We start from the raw sequence: 14,879 nt of genomic DNA, 5'->3' as shown, positions 1-14,879 counted from the left end.
TGAAGTTTTCAACTGGATTGGGCACCTGACTAGTTATCAAATGTGAGTAGCAGGATAAAAATAAGCAGAGGTTCTGCTTTGGTCAAGTCTTAAATGCATGCCAAAAACATCCTCTAAGCAACAGCTTTAAGAGCAAATCTCAGTAAATATGTGGATGGGCCACAGGGTTTTAAAATTGATATTCTGAAGACAATGAAACAACAAGGTTAAAAGCCTAGTAGATATCCCACCAAATTTGCAGGCTACATAGCAATCAGCTCTGGAAAACAAGGCCAAGGAAGTTCAGAAGCTTAAAGCTGTAAGTCAGATATCCATGCAGAGGCACTCAAAACAGAGTGTTTAATCTGATGGAGATCAGCGATAAATTCCTTGATCACTTCCCATATTTGTTTCACCTGACTCACATTCTTTTCATTGATCTATTTTTAAATCACCCGAGTTTGAGAACCCAGAGAAATGTATTAGTCCATTATTATGTTTTTGATATATTTAGTTAACATCAAAGTCCATGAAACTTTTTTTTATTAACTCTCTATCTAGTTGTCTTTCTGCTGCTTCAAGGATAATTTTTAACTTATCTTTTCTTCTGGGGGAAAAAAGATATTTCTTTATACTTTACATCTAAACTGTTAAGCAGTCAATCATGAGTGGGTTTTCAATTTGGGCTTTTAATCTCAAAATGGAATGTGTACAGCTTAATTGCCCTGGGGCAAGAAGTGAAGGAATTTATTTTTTCACTTAAAGAGAGACTAGATGTCATATGTATTCAAGAAACATTGGTGAAACGAAACCTTTCATTTAATATTTCTAACTGTGCTGTATGTACAAATGACAGAAGTGAGAGACGAGTAAGAAGTTATGGAATTTTTATCAAAGATTCTTGCTTCAGGGAACCTTCTTTAGATCTAGATCTAGACAGGAAAGCAATAGGGGTTTCTTCCCAGGTGGGGAAGATCATAATTAACATAATTCAAGGAAGAAAATTAATTGTGAGAGATTAGAATATTTTATACCTAACGCATTGATTCTGGTGCACGGATTCTAACAGCTGTAATATATTGAAGATATGTACATACAATAATGAGGACAGTGACAGCACTCTGGTGTAAAGAGTTATTAAGACTTAAGTGTGATAGTTTTCACTAGTGATGAATGAATTAAATTTAAGGCATTTTCAAGGAAAGTTTCATGTATTGATTTAATTGAGTTTTATGCACAGAAGTTGATAAATGCTATTAGGCGAGGATCATTTCACTATCCTTAAAATTGCTCCACTGGATTCATTCATAATAAGAGGCCCAGAAAGTAGAAAAAATAGGAAAACGGAATGGGTTTTCCACCCTAGGATTTAGATGATGTTCTATTTTTGAACAGTATTTAACATTTGTATTACACCTACAGAGTTCAGCCAAGTCAAGGACTTAGCTTCTGTCCAAGAACTGTCATTCGCTATATCTTTGTGCCTAGAACAATATTACAAAATACAGGGTCTTGTGTTTTTATATTGACATTTCCACATTTTTCTTAGCTGACAAGTGCTAAAAGATAGCTTGGCCTGCTGAATACTCTGCTAGAGCCAGAAAAAAGATGGGGCAACATTCTAAATGGCTTAGTCCTATCCATGTAAAACACAGAATCTTCAAGATATTTAATGGGTGCAATTTATTTTCTGTGAACACCAATTGCGGGTCTGGAAAGAGGACAGGTGATTTAATGGATTGTTTCCAGTGCAATTCTGATAATCCCTCTGGCGATGAATTTCAGGTGAGATCTCAGCTGAATTGACCTGCTCAGGACCAGCAACTACTTTTATCTGAACCTGCTGGGCTCTGATTGGCTGTTTCTATGCTGGAGGACCCTCCCTCACTACTGCTTCCTAAGGCAGGGTGCAGTAAAACCTCACTGCCGCCAGAGGAACCAGGTACACCCTATCACCTTTACAAAACTCCATGTTCTGTTTTCCCTCACTCCCCTGCATTGGAGCCCACAGGTGGGTGACCATGTGGAATTAGTGTTGGGTGGGCTTTAACGAAGTTCAGTGAAGAACCTGCTTGAGATACAGTAGATAGTCAAGGAACTGTGTGGAAACCAATGTTAATACCAATGTGGACACAAGAACAAATGGATATAAGCTGGCTAGTAGGAAGTTTAGACTTGAGATTAGACGAAGGTTTCTAACCATTAGAGGAGTGAAGTTCTGGAACGGCCTTCCAAGGGAAGTACTGGGGGCAAAAGATCTATCTGGTTTCAAGATTAAACTAGATGGGTTTATGAAGGGGATGGTTTGATGAGATAACATGATCTTGGTAACTAATTGACCGTTCATTATCAGTGGGAAATAGGTCAATGCAGGGATGATAGGAGTTACTATAGAGAACTTTCTGGGTGTCTGGCTGGTGAGTCTTGTCCACATGCTCAGGGTTCAGCTGATCGCCATATTTGGGGTCGGGAAGGAATTTTCCTCCAGGGTAGATTGGCAGAGACCCTGGAGGTTTTTTGCCTTCCTCTGTAGAATGGGGTACATGGAGGATTCTCTGCATCTTGTGGTCTTCAAAGTATTTGAAGGCTTCAGTATCTGAGATCTAGGTGAGAGGATTATTTTAGGAGGGGCTGGGTGAGATTCTGTGGCTTGCATTGTGTAGGGGGTCAGACTAGATGATCATAATGGTCCCTTCTGACCTTAAAGTCTATGAGTCTAACTGTGTTAGAAAGCTTGGCCTGAGCCTCGTGGGCTGCCATATAGAAATCCTTTTCCATTTGGAGGGCTGAGCAAAAGAGGAAAATATCTACCAAAAGGACATGTTCTTCCAACAGCCACACCATGCAGTGGTGTGACTGCATAGACCTGAGATCTCTGTGCATCACAGACTGATATTCCATCCAGATCCGCAGTCTGGGAATTGGACTGGAGACTAAGTGCTGGTCATCAGCATATACTTACCTTTCACAGAGGATCTCTTCCACCAGTTCTTCTGTTTTCCTGGGTGATTTCCAAACCCAAGAGTCAAAGCCATGTTTTTGTTTTTCTGGTGGCTCCATACTGGTGGAGACAATACTGGCTGACAGACCTGCTCCCAATGTCTGGTCAGTCACTGAACATCTCCTGGATGGGCAGACAGGTCCCCTCTTCGGTATGTCTTCTACGTTGCCTTTCATCTCGTAGGAGACACCAGCAATGGGCAACATTCCGCTCAGGTAGCACTAATTCCAGTCAATGGCCTTTATTGCAGACACATGAAGAGAAAGCCTGTGTTTAGGTAAAGCATGGTTGTCATTTTGTCTGACAGATTCTTTGTTAAAAATTAGAAAACTTGAAAATTCACTTCTTTTTATTGAATATCATCTCACCAGTTTTGAGAGGTTGCAACTCTTTAGATTTTTATAATATTCTAAGACTTTGGTCTGGAAATACAGCATTGTTTAAATCTTCATACTGGATAAAATTGCAGTAGAGTGGACTCTTTAAGATATGAGGACTGAGAATTGAAAGACGGTAAGGGAATCTGAGATTTCTAGAGAAATTAATTAGTTCAGTTATCAGAAGGATGGGGATATACAATATCAGGTACGTTTCACTTCAAGACCAGAATTCCACAGGGAGAGATACTTAAGTGTACATTTAATGAAATGCTTAACAACTTGGTGGAAATTATTGATCAGGAATTGAACTCACCTATATGTCTGTCTCTCAACATCTTTCACCTTATTGGTATAATTTCATTTTTAATTATATGGTAATTTGGATAAACTGATTAATACAAAGAAGCTAGTAATTTTAACCCCCTCCCTTCCCACCCCTCACTGAAAGTAATGTAAAATGATGTGAAAAAGGAAGGATTACAAATCATTCCACATTCTGGGTATGTGGGTGGATGACAGATTGACATATAGTGCAATAGCTATACCAGTGCATTGCGAAAGCAGATAAAACAAGTTAAAGGCATGCTGTCAAATTGTATTTGTTAAAATTGATTTATTTCTGATAGCTATAAACGGTAATTCCTTTTTACAAAATCCTTTAAAATTAAGTTTTTTTTCCTCCTTCCTCCATTGAATACTTGTAAGCCCCTCTATTCATCAAGAAAAAAGTTACTAACCATACAAGGGAAACATCAAAAGTGACTACATCCATGATTTTCACATAATCATTGTTCCTTTAAAATTCTTAGCAGTACAGTTAGTTTCGCTTGGATTAGAGAAGCAAAGGCACTGCTATAAATGTCAAGTAATGACTAGCATAATATTTTGATGGATTTGTAATGAAATTAATCACACAATAATGGAAGTGGATTGATTTACAGCAGTCAGTAGAATAAAGTGAAGATATTTTTATAAGGAATTCAGACTGAAGTGTCAGCATGAAGTCACTTCTAACAATACGTAAAATGCCAGCACTGCTCTGCTAAAGTTCCTTCCAACCAAATACTACATTGTTCAAAAGTAGCATGCATCTATTACTTCACTAAAAATTAAATAAGACAGGAGTAATTAAAAAATTGATACTATTTACGACATAATAATCCTGGAATTTCAAAGTACTTTTCATCTTACATAAACACATCTTACAGCTCAGATCCTTTGAAGAGCAGGAAAAATAAAAGAACATAACATAAGAACATAAGAACGGCCGTACTGGGTCAGACCAAAGGTCCATCTAGCCCAGTATCCTGTCTGTCAACAGTGGCCAGCACCAGGTGCCTCGGAGAGGGTGGACCGAAGACAATGATCAAGCAATTTGTCTCCTGCCATCCCTCTCCAGCCTCTGACAAACAGAGGCCAAGGACACCATTTTATCCCCTGGCTAATAGCTTTTTATGGACCTAACCTCCATGAAATTATCTAGATTCTCTTTAAACTCTATTATAGTCCTAGCCTTCACAGCCTCCTCTGGCAAGGAGTTCCACAGGTTGACTACACGCAGTGTGAAGAAGAACTTTCTTTTATTAGTTTTAAACCTGCTACCCATTAATTTCATTTGGTGTCCTCTAGTTCTTCTATTTAGGGAACTAATAAATAACTTTTCTTTATTGGCCCTCTCTACACCACTCATGATTTTATATACCTCTATCATATCCCCCCCTCAGTCTCCTCTTTTCTAAACTGAAAAGGCCCAGTCGCTTTAACCTCTCCTCATATGGGACATGTTCCAAACCCCTAATCATTTTAGTTGCCCTTTTCTGAACCATTTCCAAGGCCAAAATATCTTTTTTGAAGTGAGGAGACCACATCTGTACACAGTATTCAAGACGTGGGCATACCATAGTTTTATACAGGGGCAGTAAGATATTCTGGGTCTTATTTTCTATCCCTTTCTTAATAATTCCTAGCATCCTATTTGCCTTTTTGACCACTGCTGCACACTGTGTGGAAGTTTTCAGAGAACTGTCCACGATAACTCCAAGATCTCTTTCCTGATTTGTTGTAGCCAAATTAGCCCCCATCATACTGTACGTATAGTTGGGGTTATTTTTCCCGATGTCCATTACTTTACACTTATCCACATTAAATTTCATTTGCCATTTTGTTGCCCAATCACTCAGTTTGGTGAGATCTTCTTGGAGTCCCTCACAGTCTGCTTCTGTCTTGACTATCCTAAACAGTTTGGTATCATCTGCAAACTTTACTACCTCACTGCTTACCCCTTTCTCCAGATCATTTATGAATAAGTTGAAAAGGACTGGTCCCAGGACTGACACCACTGGTTACTGCTCTCCATTCTGAAAATTTACCATTTATTCCTACCCTTTGTTTCCTGTCTTTTAAGCAGTTCTCAAGCCAAGAAAGGACATTCCCTCTTATCTCACGGCCATGTAACTTACACAAGAGCCTTTGATGAGGGACCTTGTCAAAGGCTTTCTGAAAATCCAAGTATACTATATCTACTGGATCCCCCTTGTCTGCATGTTTGTTAACCCCTTCTAAGAAGTCTAATAGATTAGTAAGACAGGATTTCCCTTTACAGAGACCATGTTGACTTTTGACCAACAAATTATGTTCTTCTACATGCTTCACAATTTTATTCTTTACTATTGTTTCGACTAATTTGCCCGGTACTGAAGTTAGACTTACCGGTCTGTAATTGCCCGGATCGCCTCTAGAGCCCTTTTTAAATATTGGTGTCACATTGGCTACTTTCCAGTCATTAGGTACGGAAGCTGATTTAAAGGATAGGTTACAAACCACAGATAATAGTTCCACAATTTCCCATTTGAGTTCTTTTAGAACCCTTGGATGAATGCCATGTGGTCCCGGAGATTTGTTAACATTAAGTTTTTCTATTTGTTCCAAAACCTCCTCTAATGACACTTCAATCTGGGACAGTTGCTCAGATTCACCATCCACAAAGGACGGTGCAGATTTGGGAATCTCTCTAACGTCCTCAGCCGTGAAGACTGAAGCAAAGAAATCATTTAGTTTCTCCGCGATGGCTTTATCTTCCTTGATTGCTCCTTTTAGATCTCAATCATCTAGGGGACCCACAGGTTTTTTAGCAGGCTTCCTGCTTCTAATGTACTTAAAAAATATTTTGTTATTTCTTTTTGAGTTTTTGGCTCAAAATCTTTTTTTGCTTTTCTTATTACATTTTTACATTTGATTTGACAGTGTTTATGTTCCTTTCTATTTATCTCATTAGGATTTGATTTCCACTTCTTAAAAGATGCCTTTTTGTCCCTTACTGCTTCTTTTACATGGTGGTTAAGCCACAGTGACTCTTTTTTTAGGTCTCTTGCTATGCTTTTTAATTTGAGGTATACATTTAAGTTGGACCTCTATTATGGTGTCTTTAAAAAGTTTCCATGCAGCTTGCAGGGATTTGGCTCAAGTCATTGTGCCTTTTAATTTCTGTTTAACTAACCTCCTCATTTTTGCATAATTCCCCTTTTTGAAATTAAATGCCAGAGTGCTGGACTGCTGAGGTGTTCTTCCCACCACTGGAATGTTAAATGTTATTATATTATGGTCACTATTCCCAAGCGGTCCTGTAAGAGTTATTTCCTGGACCTGATCCTGCGCTCCACTCAGGACTAAATCGAGAATTGCCTCTCCCTTTGTGGGTTCCTGCACCAGCTGCTCCAAGAAGCAATCATTTAAGCCACTGAGAAATTTTCTCTCTGCTTCTCTTCCTGAGGTGACATGTATCAAGTCAATATGGGGGTAATTAAAATCGCCCATTATTATAGAGTTCTTTATTTTGGTAGCCTCTCTAATCTCCCTCAGCATTTCAATATCAGTATCGCTGTCCTGGTCAGGTGGTCGGTAATATATCCCTACAGCTAATTTCTTATTATTGGAGCATGGAATTACTATCCATAGCGATTCTCTTGAACATGTTGATTCCCTTAATATTTTTATTTCATTTGATTCTACATTATTTTTCACATACAGTGCCACTCCGCCACCCACCCAGCCTGCTCTATCCTTTCGATATATTTTATATCACGGTATGATTGTGTCCCACATATTTTCCTCGTTCCACCAAGTTTCAGTGATACCTATTACATCAATCTCCTCCTTTAATACGAGGTACTCTAGTTCACCCATCTTATTAATCAGACTCCTAGCATTTGTGTAGAAGCACTTTAAAAATCTGCCACTGCTTATTTGTCTGCCCTTTCCTGATGCATTAGATTCCTTTGTATGCAGTTGTTTGTCTGCTCTGGCCCATGGTTTGCCCTCTCCCCTCCTCTCTTTCTGACTATAGCTTAGAGAGTCTCTTTCTGACTATAGCTTAGAGAGTCTCTATCAATGGATTCTCCTCTACGAGAAGTCTCCCTCCGATTTACGTGCATCTCAGCATCAATCGGCTTTCCCCCATCTCTTAGTTTAAAAACTGCTCTACGGCCTTTTTAATGTTTCGTGCCAGCAGTCTGGTTCCACCCTGGTTTAGGTGGAGCCCATCCTTCCTGTATAGGCTCTCCCTCTCCCAAAAGTGTCCCCAGTTCCTAATAAATCCAAACCCCTCTTCCCTACACCATTGTCTCATCCACACATTGAGACTCTGAAGCTCTGCCTGCCTACCTGGCCCTGCGCGTGGAACTGGAAGCATTTCCGAGAATGCCACCATAGATGTCCTGGATTTCAGTCTCTTTCCTAGCAACCTAAATTTGGCCTCAGGACATCTCTCCTACCCTTCCCTACGTCATTGGTACCTACATGTACCACAATCACCAGCTCCTCCGCAGCACTACACATAAGTCTATCTAGATGCCTCGAGAGATCCGCAACTATCGGAGCAGGCAGGCAAGTGACCATACAGTTCTCCCAGTCATCATAAACCCAACTATCTATGTTTCTAACGATCGAGTCACCCACTACTAACACCTGCCTCTTCCTAACTGGCATTCCCTCTCCCTCAGAGGTATCCTCAGTGCGAGAGGATACCGCAACATTCTCTGGGAGGAGGGTCCCAACTACAGGATGATTTCCCTCTGCTCTCATTGAATGCTCTGTTCCCTTGCGACTTTCATCCTCCTTAAGAGCACTGGGGCTCTCAGACTGGAGATGGGACAGTACTACAGTGTCCTGGAAAGTCTCATCAACATAGCTCTCTACCTCCCTTAGCTCCTCCAGGTCAGCCACCCTGGCCTCCAAAGCCCGAACTCGGTCTCTGAGAGTCAGGAGCTCCTTGCAATGGGTGCACACATACGCCACCCACCCACAGGGCAGGTAATCATACATATTACACTCGACGCAATAAACAGGATAGCCCCCACTCTGCTGCTGGGCTTCTGCCTCCATTTTTCTAAAGAATAAGTTTAAGTATAAACTGGGATTCTTTTTAAACCTCTGGAATATAGATTATTATAAGAGTTATGTTTTAAAGAAGGTCAAGAGTCACTAGCACCCTCTAACCTCCCCCTCTAAACTTCCCATTCGCAAGCTCCCTGGTCGCTGACTCACAGGCTTATCAAGCCTTGGTAGCCCCTCCCTGACTGAGGCTCAGCCAATTAACAGAGGCTTCTAGATTTCAAACCTTTTAGAAGCTCCTTCAAACAACCAAACAGACAATCACAAGCTCAGCACACAGCAAATAACCCCCCCCCCACACACACACACTAATAACCCACACACACACTAACACACACTACAGACAGCCACTTACCACAAGGGTCCCGTATTTACTCCTCTTTTACCTGGAGAACTCCCTCTCCAAACTCCCTGTTAGCTGTTCCTGGTCACTGAGTCACAGGCTTATATAACTCTGATAGCCCCTCCCCCTGACCGAGGCTCAGCCAATTAACAGAGGCTTCTATATTTCAAACCTTTTAGAAGCTCCTTCAAACAAACCAACCAACCAACCAGACAAAGACAACCTCAGCACACAGCAAATAACTCCCCCACACACAAACACACGCTCCAGACAGCCACTTACCACAAGGGTCCTGTTTTTACTCCTCTTTTACCTGGAGAACGCCTTCTCCAAACTCCTTGTTAGCTGTTCCTGTTCCTGTTCGCAAGCTGATCCATTAAGGTAACCAAATCATCTTAACTTTACCCTGTAGTGATGCCATGAGGGAAAGAAAAGATGAAAATTTATTTTTTTTAAACTGTTTAGTCTGGTATTATAAAAATACATTAATTATAATTTTCTTCTGTCGTGTCCATAATAGATGGGATTATGGTTATGTAAGTGTCTTACCCATACATTCCCTTCATATGTTTGTATTTTTATTTCAGTTTAACTAACTAGCTCCGAATTTCCTAGGTTTATAATGCTTGTTTTGAGGACAATTCCAGGAATCTTATCTTGTGTTTTGAACTCAGTTTGATGTATGGCTCAAAAAAGGAATATGCTTGTTTTTTGCTATTAAATATTTCATACCTGAATGGAAAACTCAAAAGTTCTTGTTCCGATGGAACAACGTTAATGAGTTGAAGCAACGAAGTACTAGCCTATTTTATTTCAAAATGTAGGGACAGATTCCCTGGTATAGTCTGATTAGTTCTCACTATTTTTGAGGCACAAAAGACAGCACATGGACGGATTTACAGCTCCTTTACCGCAGTGAAGCAGGAGAAAGCCTCAGCGGCGTGTCCAAAATTCCATGGCTACATGCAAGCAAGTTGGCAGCCTGATTCATTAAGAACAATGACGATTTGCAACCAATTAATCTACCATTGACAAATCTACCCACTCACTTTTACACCAATTACTGTCTTGCCCATTAGCATTCTATATTCCACATAGAGATGTTTGAAAAACATAATTTTTCACTGTAGATTTTTTTGGCCAACAATGCACATAACATAATTTAAATGGGATTTGTATACATTTTAATCTCTTCCCCATCCCAAAAATTTCAGCCCCAAACCAAAAGTTTTCTAAGGCTACATAAAGTGAAATATTTAGTTTTGCTTCAGTTTAATTTTACCCCAATTATTTCCAGCAACCACGGATCACACCTCAGACACACTCACTCGGGAACCTACCCCTGCAATAAACCCCCTTGCCAACTCTGTCCACACATCTATCCAAGCGATACCATCACAGAACTTAACCATATAAGCCACAACATCAGAAGCTCATACAACAGCACATCCTCTAATATGATCTATGCCATCAAGTGCCAGCAATGCCCCTCTGCCATGTATATTGGCTAGACCTGACCATCTCTACAAGAAGGATTAATGGACACAAATCTGACACCAGAAATGGTAACGCACATAAAGCTGTAGGACAGGGTTATTCAACTTTGGAAGCCCCAGTGGCCACAATGATACTCACAGCCACATGCTGAGGGCTGCAACTTAAGTGTGGTTGCATATACATGAAAATATCTATGCAAATAGCTTATTTCACACTGATGGACATGAATACAAAGCATTGCTCATAATGCCCCGGCACTCCTAGTACCTCCTCCCTGTGGGCTAGAATCGCCGACACCCTGTAGCCGTCTATTTCAGCGAGCCCATCTGCTTGCATCTTTCAATGCTCACCCAGCCTGGGAGATGCTTTGCTGTTGTAGAGCATGTTCCTAGTGGAGGCCATGTTCAAAAGATCCCACCTACGGGCTGCGTAAACTGAAACCGCACCACGGGCCGCAAACATACAGGCCTTGTGCCGCGCATGTTGAGAAGCCCTGCTGTAGGGGAATATTTTAACCTATCTGCGCACTAAAGCATGGATTTAAAAGTAGTCATTCTTCTATATAAAAATTTCACAAGCCAACTCGAGAGTGAGGAATTGACCTTCATATGCAAATTTAACAGTTTCCCTTGGCCTGAATGAAGATATTAACCTGATGGCCCGTTATAAAACCAGCTTCCTTACATTTAACACTCATCAATATCAAAAGCTAAGTATGGGATACTTCTAGCCCACTCACTTAGCCTCATTAGCACTACAATTGACAGGTACAGATTACACCTCTCAAAACTGGATTTCTCTGGTCTGGCAACATCCGTGGTCCAGCTTCATCAGAGAACCCTGGTAGTCTAGCGGCAGGAGGGCAATCTAGAAGGGGCTGGGCTGATGTACTGGGTCAGGGCAGAAGCTTAGGCTGACAGCAGACCCCAGCAGCCTGCAGCAATTGGGCTGGAGCCAGCAGCAGCCCCTGGCAGCTCCTGACAGCGGGCCCGGGCCCAGGGCTGGTGGCAGCCCCAACACCACCCAGCAGCATAGGGCCGGAGCCCTGGATAACCCACAAAAAGTGGGGCCAGAACTTGCAGGCTGCCGCAGGGCTGGGGACCAGAGCCCGAGCACTCTGCAGCCCGACCAGGGCCAGAGCCAGCCCCTGGCAGCCCGCAGCACTGCTGGAGTCCAGCAGGAAGTCTGTCTGGGGCAGCAGCAGCGGGGCCAGAACACTGCTAGCTCAGAGGGAAGTACGGGGGAACTACCTCCAGACCCTGCCAGAGGCAGCCTACCCAGTCGGTGGCTGGGGGCTATGGCAAGGAACATTCTCAGTCCAACAAATTCCCTGGTTTGGGATCAGTCAGTTCCGAGTGTGCTGGATAAGAGATGTCCAGCCTTTTCAGTTTTTCCCCGTCCCCTCTTCTGCTGTTATAAATTGTGAGTGTCCCCCTGTTTTTCTCCACTCAAGCTCATCTGAGGAAGTGAGTTTTGTCCATGAAATCTCATGACACAAAAGGTATTTTTGTTAATCTCTAAGGCGGGGGTGGCCAACTGAAACCAGAGGAGGAGCCAAAATTTACCAATTCACATATATAACTGTTGCTCTTTGGCTGTCACCAGCCCTGATCATCTCCCCACCACCACTCCCAGCACATCCTGCCCCCTGGCAGCCTTTCTGGTCAGTGCCGCCTCCTCCTTTTCCTCCTGCCCACTGAAATCAGCTCTCTCTCACTGGAAGGGACTGGAGGGGGGAAGCAGGTGTGTGACAGGCTCAGTACAGAGGGTAGGAAGTGGCAGGATCTTAGGGGGAAGGGTGGAGGGGGTCAGCACCTAGGGCAGACCTGGGGGTTGAACAGTGAGTGCCCTCCGGCCCAATAGAAAGTTGGCACTTGTAGCTCCCACCCTGAATTTGGTACCTATACAAGGAGCCGCAAATTAATTTCTGAAGAGCCGCATGTGGCTCTGGAGCCACAGGTTGGCCACCCCTGCTCTAAGGTGTCACAAGCCTACTTGATGTTTCAGAGCCCAAAATATTTTGTTTCATACATTTGAGATTAAATTTTGTCTACCTGTGCTGTCTGGTACATCAAGGGAGTACCACTGACTCGGTCTTAGGGAAAATCGAATGCTCCTCAGTTGGCTGAGAAGTTTCCTAAAGAACAGTGTCCTCAACTCAGTAGCTATTGCTTTGAGCACTGACTTGAAACTGTTGAGCTCATTCAGCTCATTTAGCACCTTCAACAAAGTACCAGCAGTCTCCTAAACATCTCATTCTCTGTCAGTTAAATGTGAGGCTTAAAGAGTTGTTATACGAAACACCACAATTATTTTTTCCTAATTAACAGCATATTTACGTAACTCCATAGAATTCAAATTGCCTCAATCTACAAATTTGTGATGCCCTACAATTTGCAGATTTTTAAATGAAAGAAAAATTGTGAATTAAAACTAAAAATTGGCTCCCAAATAATGTTAGAATGTGAACTAAATTATTTATTTAAAAAAAAAAAAGCTCCAGTTTTGAGGACTTTCATTATCAATTGTACGCTGAAAATATTCTGTATGTAAAACAAAAACTTCCTCTTCAAATGCAGGCTAGAACACAACTATCATATCACCAAAATTCACCATAATGGTAGCAAGAATGATTAAGTATATTATTGATTATGATACCCAAACTCATTACAATCTAGTATGTAAACTACACTTAAAACTCAGTTGCAGCTAAGCTGTATGCAAAACTTGAAGAGTCTTACACTAATCCATTTTGAAAATCATTTCAAAGAGATTCAACAAAGATTAAATTTATTGGAATTAATCATTTAAAAGTTGATCCTTTAATCTAATTAACAGATTTACCTGTAAATTCTCAGAAAATGCATTCACAAAGAGTACACACGGCAGTTTTGTCAACAATATTGCTTGTTCTTCATATATAAAAAGATTGAATTTCTGCTTTAAGTGGAAGTCTTAAATTAGGAGGCATTGCTTGTAATTCCATAGTTAATCATTTCCCCACACATAGAAATGCAGAATTTTCAAGTTAAGATGCATATTTCCCCATTTAAGTTCAGTGTATGAATTTCAATCTATAGCAATATGGAATATGTATGAGCTAGGCCTATACCAAAGAGGAATCTTCCCTGGAAGTTGAGCCTTATTTTCAGTAAAATATATTTTCATTCCTAGTATGTGTTAGAAACGCACAAGAATCTTAAGCGACTGTTAAAATGATTCAGGGTTGCATTTAATGTTTACTCCAGAAGCTCTTTGACAAACATTTTAATTTTATTTCTCTCCTGTAAACCCATAAAACAGCATGATCTAAAAATTCCTTACAAATATATTAATACAAATTTAAATATGCATGTGTTACTTATACAGTTTTCAGTTAATTACATAGCAATATTGTCTTTTATACACCTTAATTAGATTAATTATTGATTAGTACACTTTCCATTGATATTTCATTAACACGCAATAACTGTCTCATTATATCTGGATGAAGTTTTAAATTAATTAAAGTGTGTCTGGGAGTGAAAAGTTATGGAAACAAATGCAGCAGAACATCACTTTAAATACAAACTTTGCAACAGTGAGCATGTTAATTACAGCAGAGAAGAAAAATTAGACTGTTATATATAATCATATTAAACTCTCAAAATAGGTACAAAGACACTATCTTTTCCACGGGATTACAATTTTAATATTAATAGCAGTACGCTCATCTATCATGTTATACTCAGAGAAATTATGAAATATTATAACTGCTCATGAAGATTATGTTCTTTGTTTATTTCAGACAGAATCTTTTATATTTTAAACGGCATCATAGATTTCTAAGTATGTGATTACAACTGTTTATTTTCATGCTGATGAGCCACAAGCTGTTTCGATAGGATGCTGCTGTAATTTTCACATGATCTGGCAAATAATTCACAGTACTTTTTATGTTGTCATTTACTGTCACATTTCTTGAGTTAAATATGAGTGCTGTCACTTGAAAGTCAGAAAGCTTCTGCTAAATTTCTCAATTTCATTAGCAATTGATTCAAATCATTTCCAGAAAATTGTCTGAATTGACACATGAATTGTAGCGGTTCCACAGCTCAGTGTTTAATTAATCAAGCTATCAGGCTCACAATAAACTATATATTAACCTTATAATGAATCAGAAAATCTTAAGAAGTCCTCTTTTAAAAAAAAGAATGAGAGGAAAAAGTTGAAAAGTAGACAGGGTGGGGTAGATCAAGCAAATTACTTCTAATCAGTAAAACTGCAGCATCCGTAGCAATAGTATTTTTGC

At 40.4% G+C, this 14,879-nt stretch overlaps 1 long non-coding RNA gene across 3 annotated transcripts in view; it reads right to left on the bottom strand.

Annotated features, from left to right (window-relative positions):
* Nucleotides 1-13,287, bottom strand: part of LOC142830367 (uncharacterized) — a 107,551-nt gene extending 94,264 nt beyond the window's left edge. Inside the window, exons 1-2 of one of the 3 annotated variants that reach the window (XR_012905550.1) lie at nt 9,374-13,287; nt 2,942-3,219 (exon numbers count right to left, since the gene is read on the bottom strand). This is a non-coding gene — a long non-coding RNA (uncharacterized LOC142830367). The remainder of the gene's footprint in view (nt 1-2,941; nt 3,220-9,373) is intronic. The other 2 variants (XR_012905549.1, XR_012905551.1) reach the window with 2 other exon arrangements.
* Between the last annotated feature and the right edge of the window lie 1,592 nt (nt 13,288-14,879).

The sequence above is a fragment of the Pelodiscus sinensis genome, chromosome 8 (assembly GCF_049634645.1).
Source record: "Pelodiscus sinensis isolate JC-2024 chromosome 8, ASM4963464v1, whole genome shotgun sequence".
NCBI lineage: Eukaryota > Metazoa > Chordata > Testudines > Trionychidae > Pelodiscus > Pelodiscus sinensis.
The sequence above is the reverse complement of the archived record's forward strand: the minus strand, read 5'-3'. Positions and strand labels throughout refer to the sequence as shown.